The sequence below is a fragment of the Eschrichtius robustus genome, chromosome 8 (genome assembly GCF_028021215.1).
Source record: "Eschrichtius robustus isolate mEscRob2 chromosome 8, mEscRob2.pri, whole genome shotgun sequence".
Lineage (NCBI taxonomy): Eukaryota > Metazoa > Chordata > Mammalia > Artiodactyla > Eschrichtiidae > Eschrichtius > Eschrichtius robustus.
The window spans coordinates 32,001,230-32,014,733 of record NC_090831.1 but is presented as its reverse complement, the minus strand read 5'-3'; positions in this window follow the sequence as shown (position 1 = coordinate 32,014,733).

The window sequence follows — 13,504 nt, the reverse complement described above, 5'->3', positions numbered from 1 at the left end:
GAAATTTGAAGAGGTATATTATACTCACACTTTTTTTCTTTTTTCTTTTAACAGAAAAGAAAAAGGCGTGGAAAAATGATGAATTGTAGGAATTTTTACAGACACGTAAACCCAAATTACAAAAACCTATCAGCTCACACCAGTCAGAATGGCCATCAACAAAAATGCTGCAAACAATAAATGCTGACGTGATTGTGGAGAAACGCGTACCCTCGATTCTAAGGGGGACGTGGTAAGAGCCACTAATGAAAGCACAATTGAGGTGCCTTGAAAAGGTAAACGTTGAGCTACCATACCAGTCAATCAATCATACCCACTGCTGGGTCTATCACCTGAGAAAATGAAAATCAAAAATCACAGGCTGGCAATCCTGCACTCCAGCAATATTTACCATAGGCAACACTTGGAAGCAACGAAAATGTCCATCAACAGAGGAATGCACCAAGAAGAAGTGGTCCATGTACACAATGGAATATTAGCCATGGAAAACATTGAAGCACTGCTCTTTGAGGCACCATAGATGAGCCTGGAGATAATCACAGAACATGAAGTAGGTCGGAAAGCAAAAGGCCTACAGCCTATATTATCACTTATGGCATTATCTAATAACTGACACAGATGAACAGATTTCCAAAGAGAAAGACACTCACAGGCTTAGAAAACAAACTATGCTCATCTAAAAGGAAAGGAGGGGGGGAAATTGAGAAATGAAGATTAGTGTTACTATACATATACAAATACATATTATATACATGTATCAAAAAGACCGAACATATAGCAAGGGAGGTCGACGGAACACTGGTATATTTTACATGGGAAGAGGATCTGTACGTTAATAGACATACATGATGTACAAATGAACCAGATTGTGTACACCTAGGACAAACAATATTCTAAACTTTACCCAGATTAAAAAAATTTTAAAAACCAAGAAGAAGTAATGAGACATAAACTTATGGGGATTTCTCCTGGCAAATTCCATTCTAATTTACAACCTAGGACAATGACTTCCAGAAAGGCTCTGCTGCCCTAGTACCCAGATTGGGGCATGGAGAAATGCTACCTCCTTGTGGCCGTTTCCCACAACAGCAGCTTTGAACCCACTGCATAAGGTCACTAAATTTTCACCAACTTGCAGTTCTGTAAATGACACCAGCCCTCCAGAAAATGTCTGGGGTCAAAAATCGACCAAAAAATTCAAAAGAGGGCAACCTTCGAAGAAGACAATTTCAAGAGCTCTATTGTACTCACGGTTTTTTCTTTTAAGAGAAAAGAAAAAGGCGTAGGAATATGATGAATTTTAAAAATTTTAATGACATGCATACCCATATTACAAAAACCTATCAGCTCACAGCAGTCAGAATGGCCATTAGGATAAATGCTGCAAAAAATAAATGGTGAAGGGAGTGTGGAGAAATGCGTACCCTCGGTTGTAAGGGGGGGCATGTAAAGAGCCACTAATGAAAACACAATGTAGGTGCTTTGAAAAGGGAAACATTGAGCTACCAGTCAATCAATCACAACCGCTGCTTGGCCTATCACCTGAGAAAATGAGAATCAAAAAGTCACAGGCTGGCAAACCTGTACGCCAGCAAGATTTACCACAGCCAGCACTTGGAAGCCATGAAAATGTCCATCAACAGAGGAATGCACCAAGAAGAAGTGGTCCACGTACACAATGGACTATTACTCTAATAATAAATAGAAATTAAATTTAAAAACAAACAAAAGCAAGGAGACATCAACATTTGTGGGTTTACCCGGGCACATTGCACTCTAATTTATAACCGAAGAACACCCCTGGCCGGTAGGTCTGTTTCCCTAGTACCAGCATGGGGAACGTAGAAAGGCTGCCGCTCTCTGGCCGTTACCTGCAAAAGCAGGTTTAAAGCCTGAGCGAACGGTCACTTCATGTGAACAAGTACTGCAGGGCTGTAAATGAAACCTGCCCTCAAAATGTCTTGAGGGAGATAACGGCCAAAATATTTCAAATGGTGACACATACTTTAAGAAAACACTTGGAAGAAATAAGCTCTAATCACAGCTGGAAAAATAAAAAGGACGTGTCTTAAAGCTCAATTTCAACGCATTATGAGACACATGCAAATTCAACCACAAAGAGGTATCAGCTCACACCACTCAGAATAACCATCAGCAAAAACTACAAAGAATAAATGCTGAAGGTGCTGGGAAGAAATACATACCCTCCACTTTAAGTGGGACGTAACCTGGAAAGAGCCACTAAGGAGAACAAAATAGAGGTGCCTTGAAAAGGTAAACATTGAGCTACCATATGATCCAGCAGACCTATTCCTGGACCTATAAACTAAGAAGACAGAATTGGAAGGACACAGGCACGCAAATCTGCATTACATAGTATTACAATAGCCAAGATATGGAAGTAACCAAAAAGTCCAACGACAGATGGGTGGACAAAGAAAGCTGCTACCCGTACAGATGGAATATGAGCTAGTGAAAAAATGAAACAATGCCATTTGCAGCACCATAGATGAGTCTAGAAGTAATCACGCAACTTGGAGTAAGTGAGAAAACGAAAGACACATATCCTATCATATCACATATAGGTGTTACCTAAAAAATGATACAAACAAAGATATTTCCACAGAGAAACACTATCATAGATTCATTACAAAAACTTATGGTTCACCATATGGAATGGTGTGAGGATTGGATACATTACCATATTGAGGTTAACAGAGAGATACATACACATATGAAATATATAATCACCAAAGACCTACGCAATACCAAGAGAAGACTACTCAACATTGTGTCATAACCTACATGGGAAAAGGATCCGAAGAAGAACAGATATATGTATATGTGTGAAAGAACCACATCTTGCACACCTAGAACAAACAAAACATTGTAATCAAGTTTGCTGTGGTAAAAAATAAAAATTAAGTTAAAAATACCAACAAGAAGTAATGAGACATAAATTAAAGGGCTTTTTCCTCGCACATTCCATTCTAATTTACAACCTAGAACACCACTTCCAGTAAGGCTCTGTTGCCCTAGTAACCAGATTTGGTAAAGGAGAAATGCTGCCGCCTTGTTGCCGATTCCCGCAAGAGCAGCTTTTAACCCACAGCTAATGGTCACTTACCATTCACAAGGACTCAGGGCTGTAAAGGACACCTGCCCTCAAAATTGTGCTGAGATAGGGAATGGATAAAAAAAATTCAAAACAGGCAAAATTTTCAAGAAGATAGTATGAAGAGGTAAGTTTTACTCACTCTCTTTTTAAAGAAAGGAAAATGGATAAAAGCTCAACCTCAGGAATTATTAGACTCATGCAATCTAATCTACAAAAAGTTTTCAACTCGCACCAGTCGACTGACCATTGGCAAAAAGTCTACAAACAATAAATGCTGAAGAGGTTTTAGAGAACTGTGTACCCTCTAGCTGCTGGTGAGATGTAAAAGGGTTAAACGCTAATAATGAGAACAGAAAGGAGCTGCGTTTAAAAGGAAAAATTGAGGTACCATTCAATCCAGCAGGCGCACCAATGGGCCTCTCACCTGAGAAGACCAGAATGAAGAAGACCAGGGCTGCCAAAGCTGCACTGCAGCCTTATTCACAATAGACAGGACAGTGAAGCAACCAAAATGTCCATCAACAGATGAAAAGATAAAGAAGAAGTGGTCCATGTACACAATGAATACTAGCCATGGAAAACAATGAAACGCTGCTCTTTGAGGCACCATAGATGATCTTGGAGATAATCACAGAACATGAGGTAAGTCGGAAAGCAAAAGTCCTATATCCTATGATATCACTTAGAGGCGTTATCTAATAACTGACACAAAGGAACATATTTCCACAGAGAAAGTCAATCACAGACTTATTAAAAAAAATACTATGCTTATCTAAAAGGAAAGGTGTGGGGAATGGATAAATGAAGATTAGCGTTATCATATGTATACAAACACGTATTATACACATATATCAAAAAGACCGACCATACAGCAAGGAAGGTTTACGCAACACTCTGTAATAATTTACACGGGAAGAGGATCTCTACATAAATAGGTATATAGAATATGTAGATGAACCAGAGTGCGTATACCTTGGACAAGCAACATTCTAACCATTACCCCAATTGAAAAAATTAAAACCACGAAGTAGGAGTAATGAGACATGAACTTATGGGGGGTTTTCCTGGCCCATTCCATTCAAATTTACAACCTAGGCAAACGACTTCCAGAACGGCTCTGCTGCCCTAGTACCCAGATTTGGGAATGGAGAAATGCTGCATCCTTGTGGCCGTTTCCCACAACAGCAGCTTTAAACCCACTGCAAAAGGTCACTAAATATTCACCAATTGCAGTGCTGTAAATGACACCTGCCCTCCAAAAAATACTGAGGTCGAAAATCGACCAAAAAATTCTAGAGTGCAACCTTCCAAAAAGGAAAATTGAAGAGGTATATTATACTCACACTTTTTTTCTTTTTTCTTTTAACAGAAAAGAAAAAGGCGTGGAAAAGTGATGAATTGTAGGAATTTTTACAGACACGTAAACCCAAATTACAAAAACCTATCAGCTCACACCAGTCAGAATGGCCATCAACAAAAATGCTGCAAACAATAAATGCTGACGTGATTGTGGAGAAACGCGTACCCTCGATTCTAAGGGGGACGTGGTAAGAGCCACTAATGAAAGCACAATTGAGGTGCCTTGAAAAGGTAAACGTTGAGCTACCATACCAGTCAATCAATCATACCCACTGCTGGGTCTATCACCTGAGAAAATGAAAATCAAAAATCACAGGCTGGCAATCCTGCACTCCAGCAATATTTACCATAGGCAACACTTGGAAGCAACGAAAATGTCCATCAACAGAGGAATGCACCAAGAAGAAGTGGTCCATGTACACAATGGAATATTAGCCATGGAAAACATTGAAGCACTGCTCTTTGAGGCACCATAGATGAGCCTGGAGATAATCACAGAACATGAAGTAGGTCGGAAAGCAAAAGGCCTACAGCCTATATTATCACTTATGGCATTATCTAATAACTGACACAGATGAACAGATTTCCAAAGAGAAAGACACTCACAGGCTTAGAAAACAAACTATGCTCATCTAAAAGGAAAGGAGGGGGGGAAATTGAGAAATGAAGATTAGTGTTACTATACATATACAAATACATATTATATACATGTATCAAAAAGACCGAACATATAGCAAGGGAGGTCGACGGAACACTGGTATATTTTACATGGGAAGAGGATCTGTACGTTAATAGACATACATGATGTACAAATGAACCAGATTGTGTACACCTAGGACAAACAATATTCTAAACTTTACCCAGATTAAAAAAATTTTAAAAACCAAGAAGAAGTAATGAGACATAAACTTATGGGGATTTCTCCTGGCAAATTCCATTCTAATTTACAACCTAGGACAATGACTTCCAGAAAGGCTCTGCTGCCCTAGTACCCAGATTGGGGCATGGAGAAATGCTACCTCCTTGTGGCCGTTTCCCACAACAGCAGCTTTGAACCCACTGCATAAGGTCACTAAATTTTCACCAACTTGCAGTTCTGTAAATGACACCAGCCCTCCAGAAAATGTCTGGGGTCAAAAATCGACCAAAAAATTCAAAAGAGGGCAACCTTCGAAGAAGACAATTTCAAGAGCTCTATTGTACTCACGGTTTTTTCTTTTAAGAGAAAAGAAAAAGGCGTAGGAATATGATGAATTTTAAAAATTTTAATGACATGCATACCCATATTACAAAAACCTATCAGCTCACAGCAGTCAGAATGGCCATTAGGATAAATGCTGCAAAAAATAAATGGTGAAGGGAGTGTGGAGAAATGCGTACCCTCGGTTGTAAGGGGGGGCATGTAAAGAGCCACTAATGAAAACACAATGTAGGTGCTTTGAAAAGGGAAACATTGAGCTACCAGTCAATCAATCACAACCGCTGCTTGGCCTATCACCTGAGAAAATGAGAATCAAAAAGTCACAGGCTGGCAAACCTGTACGCCAGCAAGATTTACCACAGCCAGCACTTGGAAGCCATGAAAATGTCCATCAACAGAGGAATGCACCAAGAAGAAGTGGTCCACGTACACAATGGACTATTACTCTAATAATAAATAGAAATTAAATTTAAAAACAAACAAAAGCAAGGAGACATCAACATTTGTGGGTTTACCCGGGCACATTGCACTCTAATTTATAACCGAAGAACACCCCTGGCCGGTAGGTCTGTTTCCCTAGTACCAGCATGGGGAACGTAGAAAGGCTGCCGCTCTCTGGCCGTTACCTGCAAAAGCAGGTTTAAAGCCTGAGCGAACGGTCACTTCATGTGAACAAGTACTGCAGGGCTGTAAATGAAACCTGCCCTCAAAATGTCTTGAGGGAGATAACGGCTAAAATATTTCAAATGGTGACACATACTTTAAGAAAACACTTGGAAGAAATAAGCTCTAATCACAGCTGGAAAAATAAAAAGGACGTGTCTTAAAGCTCAATTTCAACGCATTATGAGACACATGCAAATTCAACCACAAAGAGGTATCAGCTCACACCACTCAGAATAACCATCAGCAAAAACTACAAAGAATAAATGCTGAAGGTGCTGGGAAGAAATACATACCCTCCACTTTAAGTGGGACGTAACCTGGAAAGAGCCACTAAGGAGAACAAAATAGAGGTGCCTTGAAAAGGTAAACATTGAGCTACCATATGATCCAGCAGACCTATTCCTGGACCTATAAACTAAGAAGACAGAATTGGAAGGACACAGGCACGCAAATCTGCATTACATAGTATTACAATAGCCAAGATATGGAAGTAACCAAAAAGTCCAACGACAGATGGGTGGACAAAGAAAGCTGCTACCCGTACAGATGGAATATGAGCTAGTGAAAAAATGAAACAATGCCATTTGCAGCACCATAGATGAGTCTAGAAGTAATCACGCAACTTGGAGTAAGTGAGAAAACGAAAGACACATATCCTATCATATCACATATAGGTGTTACCTAAAAAATGATACAAACAAAGATATTTCCACAGAGAAACACTATCATAGATTCATTAAAAAAACTTATGGTTCACCATATGGAATGGTGTGAGGATTGGATACATTACCATATTGAGGTTAACAGAGAGATACATACACATATGAAATATATAATCACCAAAGACCTACGCAATACCAAGAGAAGACTACTCAACATTGTGTCATAACCTACATGGGAAAAGGATCCGAAGAAGAACAGATATATGTATATGTGTGAAAGAACCACATCTTGCACACCTAGAACAAACAAAACATTGTAATCAAGTTTGCTGTGGTAAAAAATAAAAATTAAGTTAAAAATACCAACAAGAAGTAATGAGACATAAATTAAAGGGCTTTTTCCTCGCACATTCCATTCTAATTTACAACCTAGAACACCACTTCCAGTAAGGCTCTGTTGCCCTAGTAACCAGATTTGGTAAAGGAGAAATGCTGCCGCCTTGTGGCCGATTCCCGCAAGAGCAGCTTTTAACCCACAGCTAATGGTCACTTACCATTCACAAGGACTCAGGGCTGTAAAGGACACCTGCCCTCAAAATTGTGCTGAGATAGGGAATGGATAAAAAAAATTCAAAACAGGCAAAATTTTCAAGAAGATAGTATGAAGAGGTAAGTTTTACTCACTCTCTTTTTAAAGAAAGGAAAATGGATAAAAGCTCAACCTCAGGAATTATTAGACTCATGCAATCTAATCTACAAAAAGTTTTCAACTCGCACCAGTCGACTGACCATTGGCAAAAAGTCTACAAACAATAATGCTGAAGAGGTTTTAGAGAACTGTGTACCCTCTAGCTGCTGGTGAGATGTAAAAGGGTTAAACGCTAATAATGAGAACAGAAAGGAGCTGCGTTTAAAAGGAAAAATTGAGGTACCATTCAATCCAGCAGGCGCACCAATGGGCCTCTCACCTGAGAAGACCAGAATGAAGAAGACCCGGGCTGCCAAAGCTGCACTGCAGCCTTATTCACAATAGACAGGACAGTGAAGCAACCAAAATGTCCATCAACAGATGAAAAGATAAAGAAGACGTGGTCCATGTACACAATGAATACTAGCCATGGAAAACAATGAAACACTGCTCTTTGAGGCACCATAGATGATCTTGGAGATAATCACAGAACATGAGGTAAGTCGGAAAGCAAAAGTCCTATATCCTATGATATCACTTAGAGGCGTTATCTAATAACTGACACAAAGGAACATATTTCCACAGAGAAAGTCAATCACAGACTTATTAAAAAAAATACTATGCTTATCTAAAAGGAAAGGTGTGGGGAATGGATAAATGAAGATTAGCGTTATCATATGTATACAAACACGTATTATACACATATATCAAAAAGACCGACCATACAGCAAGGAAGGTTTACGCAACACTCTGTAATAATTTACACGGGAAGAGGATCTCTACATAAATAGGTATATAGAATATGTAGATGAACCAGAGTGCGTATACCTTGGACAAGCAACATTCTAACCATTACCCCAATTGAAAAAATTAAAACCACGAACTAGGAGTAATGAGACATGAACTTATGGGGGGTTTTCCTGGCCCATTCCATTCAAATTTACAACCTAGGCAAACGACTTCCAGAACGGCTCTGCTGCCCTAGTACCCAGATTTGGGAATGGAGAAATGCTGCATCCTTGTGGCCGTTTCCCACAACAGCAGCTTTAAACCCACTGCAAAAGGTCACTAAATATTCACCAATTGCAGTGCTGTAAATGACACCTGCCCTCCAAAAAATACTGAGGTCGAAAATCGACCAAAAAATTCTAGAGTGCAACCTTCCAAAAAGGAAATTTGAAGAGGTATATTATACTCACACTTTTTTTCTTTTTTCTTTTAACAGAAAAGAAAAAGGCGTGGAAAAATGATGAATTGTAGGAATTTTTACAGACACGTAAACCCAAATTACAAAAACCTATCAGCTCACACCAGTCAGAATGGCCATCAACAAAAATGCTGCAAACAATAAATGCTGACGTGATTGTGGAGAAACGCGTACCCTCGATTCTAAGGGGGACGTGGTAAGAGCCACTAATGAAAGCACAATTGAGGTGCCTTGAAAAGGTAAACGTTGAGCTACCATACCAGTCAATCAATCATACCCACTGCTGGGTCTATCACCTGAGAAAATGAAAATCAAAAATCACAGGCTGGCAATCCTGCACTCCAGCAATATTTACCATAGGCAACACTTGGAAGCAACGAAAATGTCCATCAACAGAGGAATGCACCAAGAAGAAGTGGTCCATGTACACAATGGAATATTAGCCATGGAAAACATTGAAGCACTGCTCTTTGAGGCACCATAGATGAGCCTGGAGATAATCACAGAACATGAAGTAGGTCGGAAAGCAAAAGGCCTACAGCCTATATTATCACTTATGGCATTATCTAATAACTGACACAGATGAACAGATTTCCAAAGAGAAAGACACTCACAGGCTTAGAAAACAAACTATGCTCATCTAAAAGGAAAGGAGGGGGGGAAATTGAGAAATGAAGATTAGTGTTACTATACATATACAAATACATATTATATACATGTATCAAAAAGACCGAACATATAGCAAGGGAGGTCGACGGAACACTGGTATATTTTACATGGGAAGAGGATCTGTACGTTAATAGACATACATGATGTACAAATGAACCAGATTGTGTACACCTAGGACAAACAATATTCTAAACTTTACCCAGATTAAAAAAATTTTAAAAACCAAGAAGAAGTAATGAGACATAAACTTATGGGGATTTCTCCTGGCAAATTCCATTCTAATTTACAACCTAGGACAATGACTTCCAGAAAGGCTCTGCTGCCCTAGTACCCAGATTGGGGCATGGAGAAATGCTACCTCCTTGTGGCCGTTTCCCACAACAGCAGCTTTGAACCCACTGCATAAGGTCACTAAATTTTCACCAACTTGCAGTTCTGTAAATGACACCAGCCCTCCAGAAAATGTCTGGGGTCAAAAATCGACCAAAAAATTCAAAAGAGGGCAACCTTCGAAGAAGACAATTTCAAGAGCTCTATTGTACTCACGGTTTTTTCTTTTAAGAGAAAAGAAAAAGGCGTAGGAATATGATGAATTTTAAAAATTTTAATGACATGCATACCCATATTACAAAAACCTATCAGCTCACAGCAGTCAGAATGGCCATTAGGATAAATGCTGCAAAAAATAAATGGTGAAGGGAGTGTGGAGAAATGCGTACCCTCGGTTGTAAGGGGGGGCATGTAAAGAGCCACTAATGAAAACACAATGTAGGTGCTTTGAAAAGGGAAACATTGAGCTACCAGTCAATCAATCACAACCGCTGCTTGGCCTATCACCTGAGAAAATGAGAATCAAAAAGTCACAGGCTGGCAAACCTGTACGCCAGCAAGATTTACCACAGCCAGCACTTGGAAGCCATGAAAATGTCCATCAACAGAGGAATGCACCAAGAAGAAGTGGTCCACGTACACAATGGACTATTACTCTAATAATAAATATAAATTAAATTTAAAAACAAACAAAAGCAAGGAGACATCAACATTTGTGGGTTTACCCGGGCACATTGCACTCTAATTTATAACCGAAGAACACCCCTGGCCGGTAGGTCTGTTTCCCTAGTACCAGCATGGGGAACGTAGAAAGGCTGCCGCTCTCTGGCCGTTACCTGCAAAAGCAGGTTTAAAGCCTGAGCGAACGGTCACTTCATGTGAACAAGTACTGCAGGGCTGTAAATGAAACCTGCCCTCAAAATGTCTTGAGGGAGATAACGGCCAAAATATTTCAAATGGTGACACATACTTTAAGAAAACACTTGGAAGAAATAAGCTCTAATCACAGCTGGAAAAATAAAAAGGACGTGTCTTAAAGCTCAATTTCAACGCATTATGAGACACATGCAAATTCAACCACAAAGAGGTATCAGCTCACACCACTCAGAATAACCATCAGCAAAAACTACAAAGAATAAATGCTGAAGGTGCTGGGAAGAAATACATACCCTCCACTTTAAGTGGGACGTAACCTGGAAAGAGCCACTAAGGAGAACAAAATAGAGGTGCCTTGAAAAGGTAAACATTGAGCTACCATATGATCCAGCAGACCTATTCCTGGACCTATAAACTAAGAAGACAGAATTGGAAGGACACAGGCACGCAAATCTGCATTACATAGTATTACAATAGCCAAGATATGGAAGTAACCAAAAAGTCCAACGACAGATGGGTGGACAAAGAAAGCTGCTACCCGTACAGATGGAATATGAGCTAGTGAAAAAATGAAACAATGCCATTTGCAGCACCATAGATGAGTCTAGAAGTAATCACGCAACTTGGAGTAAGTGAGAAAACGAAAGACACATATCCTATCATATCACATATAGGTGTTACCTAAAAAATGATACAAACAAAGATATTTCCACAGAGAAACACTATCATAGATTCATTAAAAAAACTTATGGTTCACCATATGGAATGGTGTGAGGATTGGATACATTACCATATTGAGGTTAACAGAGAGATACATACACATATGAAATATATAATCACCAAAGACCTACGCAATACCAAGAGAAGACTACTCAACATTGTGTCATAACCTACATGGGAAAAGGATCCGAAGAAGAACAGATATATGTATATGTGTGAAAGAACCACATCTTGCACACCTAGAACAAACAAAACATTGTAATCAAGTTTGCTGTGGTAAAAAATAAAAATTAAGTTAAAAATACCAACAAGAAGTAATGAGACATAAATTAAAGGGCTTTTTCCTCGCACATTCCATTCTAATTTACAACCTAGAACACCACTTCCAGTAAGGCTCTGTTGCCCTAGTAACCAGATTTGGTAAAGGAGAAATGCTGCCGCCTTGTGGCCGATTCCCGCAAGAGCAGCTTTTAACCCACAGCTAATGGTCACTTACCATTCACAAGGACTCAGGGCTGTAAAGGACACCTGCCCTCAAAATTGTGCTGAGATAGGGAATGGATAAAAAAAATTCAAAACAGGCAAAATTTTCAAGAAGATAGTATGAAGAGGTAAGTTTTACTCACTCTCTTTTTAAAGAAAGGAAAATGGATAAAAGCTCAACCTCAGGAATTATTAGACTCATGCAATCTAATCTACAAAAAGTTTTCAACTCGCACCAGTCGACTGACCATTGGCAAAAAGTCTACAAACAATAAATGCTGAAGAGGTTTTAGAGAACTGTGTACCCTCTAGCTGCTGGTGAGATGTAAAAGGGTTAAACGCTAATAATGAGAACAGAAAGGAGCTGCGTTTAAAAGGAAAAATTGAGGTACCATTCAATCCAGCAGGCGCACCAATGGGCCTCTCACCTGAGAAGACCAGAATGAAGAAGACCAGGGCTGCCAAAGCTGCACTGCAGCCTTATTCACAATAGACAGGACAGTGAAGCAACCAAAATGTCCATCAACAGATGAAAAGATAAAGAAGAAGTGGTCCATGTACACAATGAATACTAGCCATGGAAAACAATGAAACACTGCTCTTTGAGGCACCATAGATGATCTTGGAGATAATCACAGAACATGAGGTAAGTCGGAAAGCAAAAGTCCTATATCCTATGATATCACTTAGAGGCGTTATCTAATAACTGACACAAAGGAACATATTTCCACAGAGAAAGTCAATCACAGACTTATTAAAAAAAATACTATGCTTATCTAAAAGGAAAGGTGTGGGGAATGGATAAATGAAGATTAGCGTTATCATATGTATACAAACACGTATTATACACATATATCAAAAAGACCGACCATACAGCAAGGAAGGTTTACGCAACACTCTGTAATAATTTACACGGGAAGAGGATCTCTACATAAATAGGTATATAGAATATGTAGATGAACCAGAGTGCGTATACCTTGGACAAGCAACATTCTAACCATTACCCCAATTGAAAAAATTAAAACCACGAAGTAGGAGTAATGAGACATGAACTTATGGGGGGTTTTCCTGGCCCATTCCATTCAAATTTACAACCTAGGCAAACGACTTCCAGAACGGCTCTGCTGCCCTAGTACCCAGATTTGGGAATGGAGAAATGCTGCATCCTTGTGGCCGTTTCCCACAACAGCAGCTTTAAACCCACTGCAAAAGGTCACTAAATATTCACCAATTGCAGTGCTGTAAATGACACCTGCCCTCCAAAAAATACTGAGGTCGAAAATCGACCAAAAAATTCTAGAGTGCAACCTTCCAAAAAGGAAATTTGAAGAGGTATATTATACTCACACTTTTTTTCTTTTTTCTTTTAACAGAAAAGAAAAAGGCGTGGAAAAATGATGAATTGTAGGAATTTTTACAGACACGTAAACCCAAATTACAAAAACCTATCAGCTCACACCAGTCAGAATGGCCATCAACAAAAATGCTGCAAACAATAAATGCTGACGTGATTGTGGAGAAACGC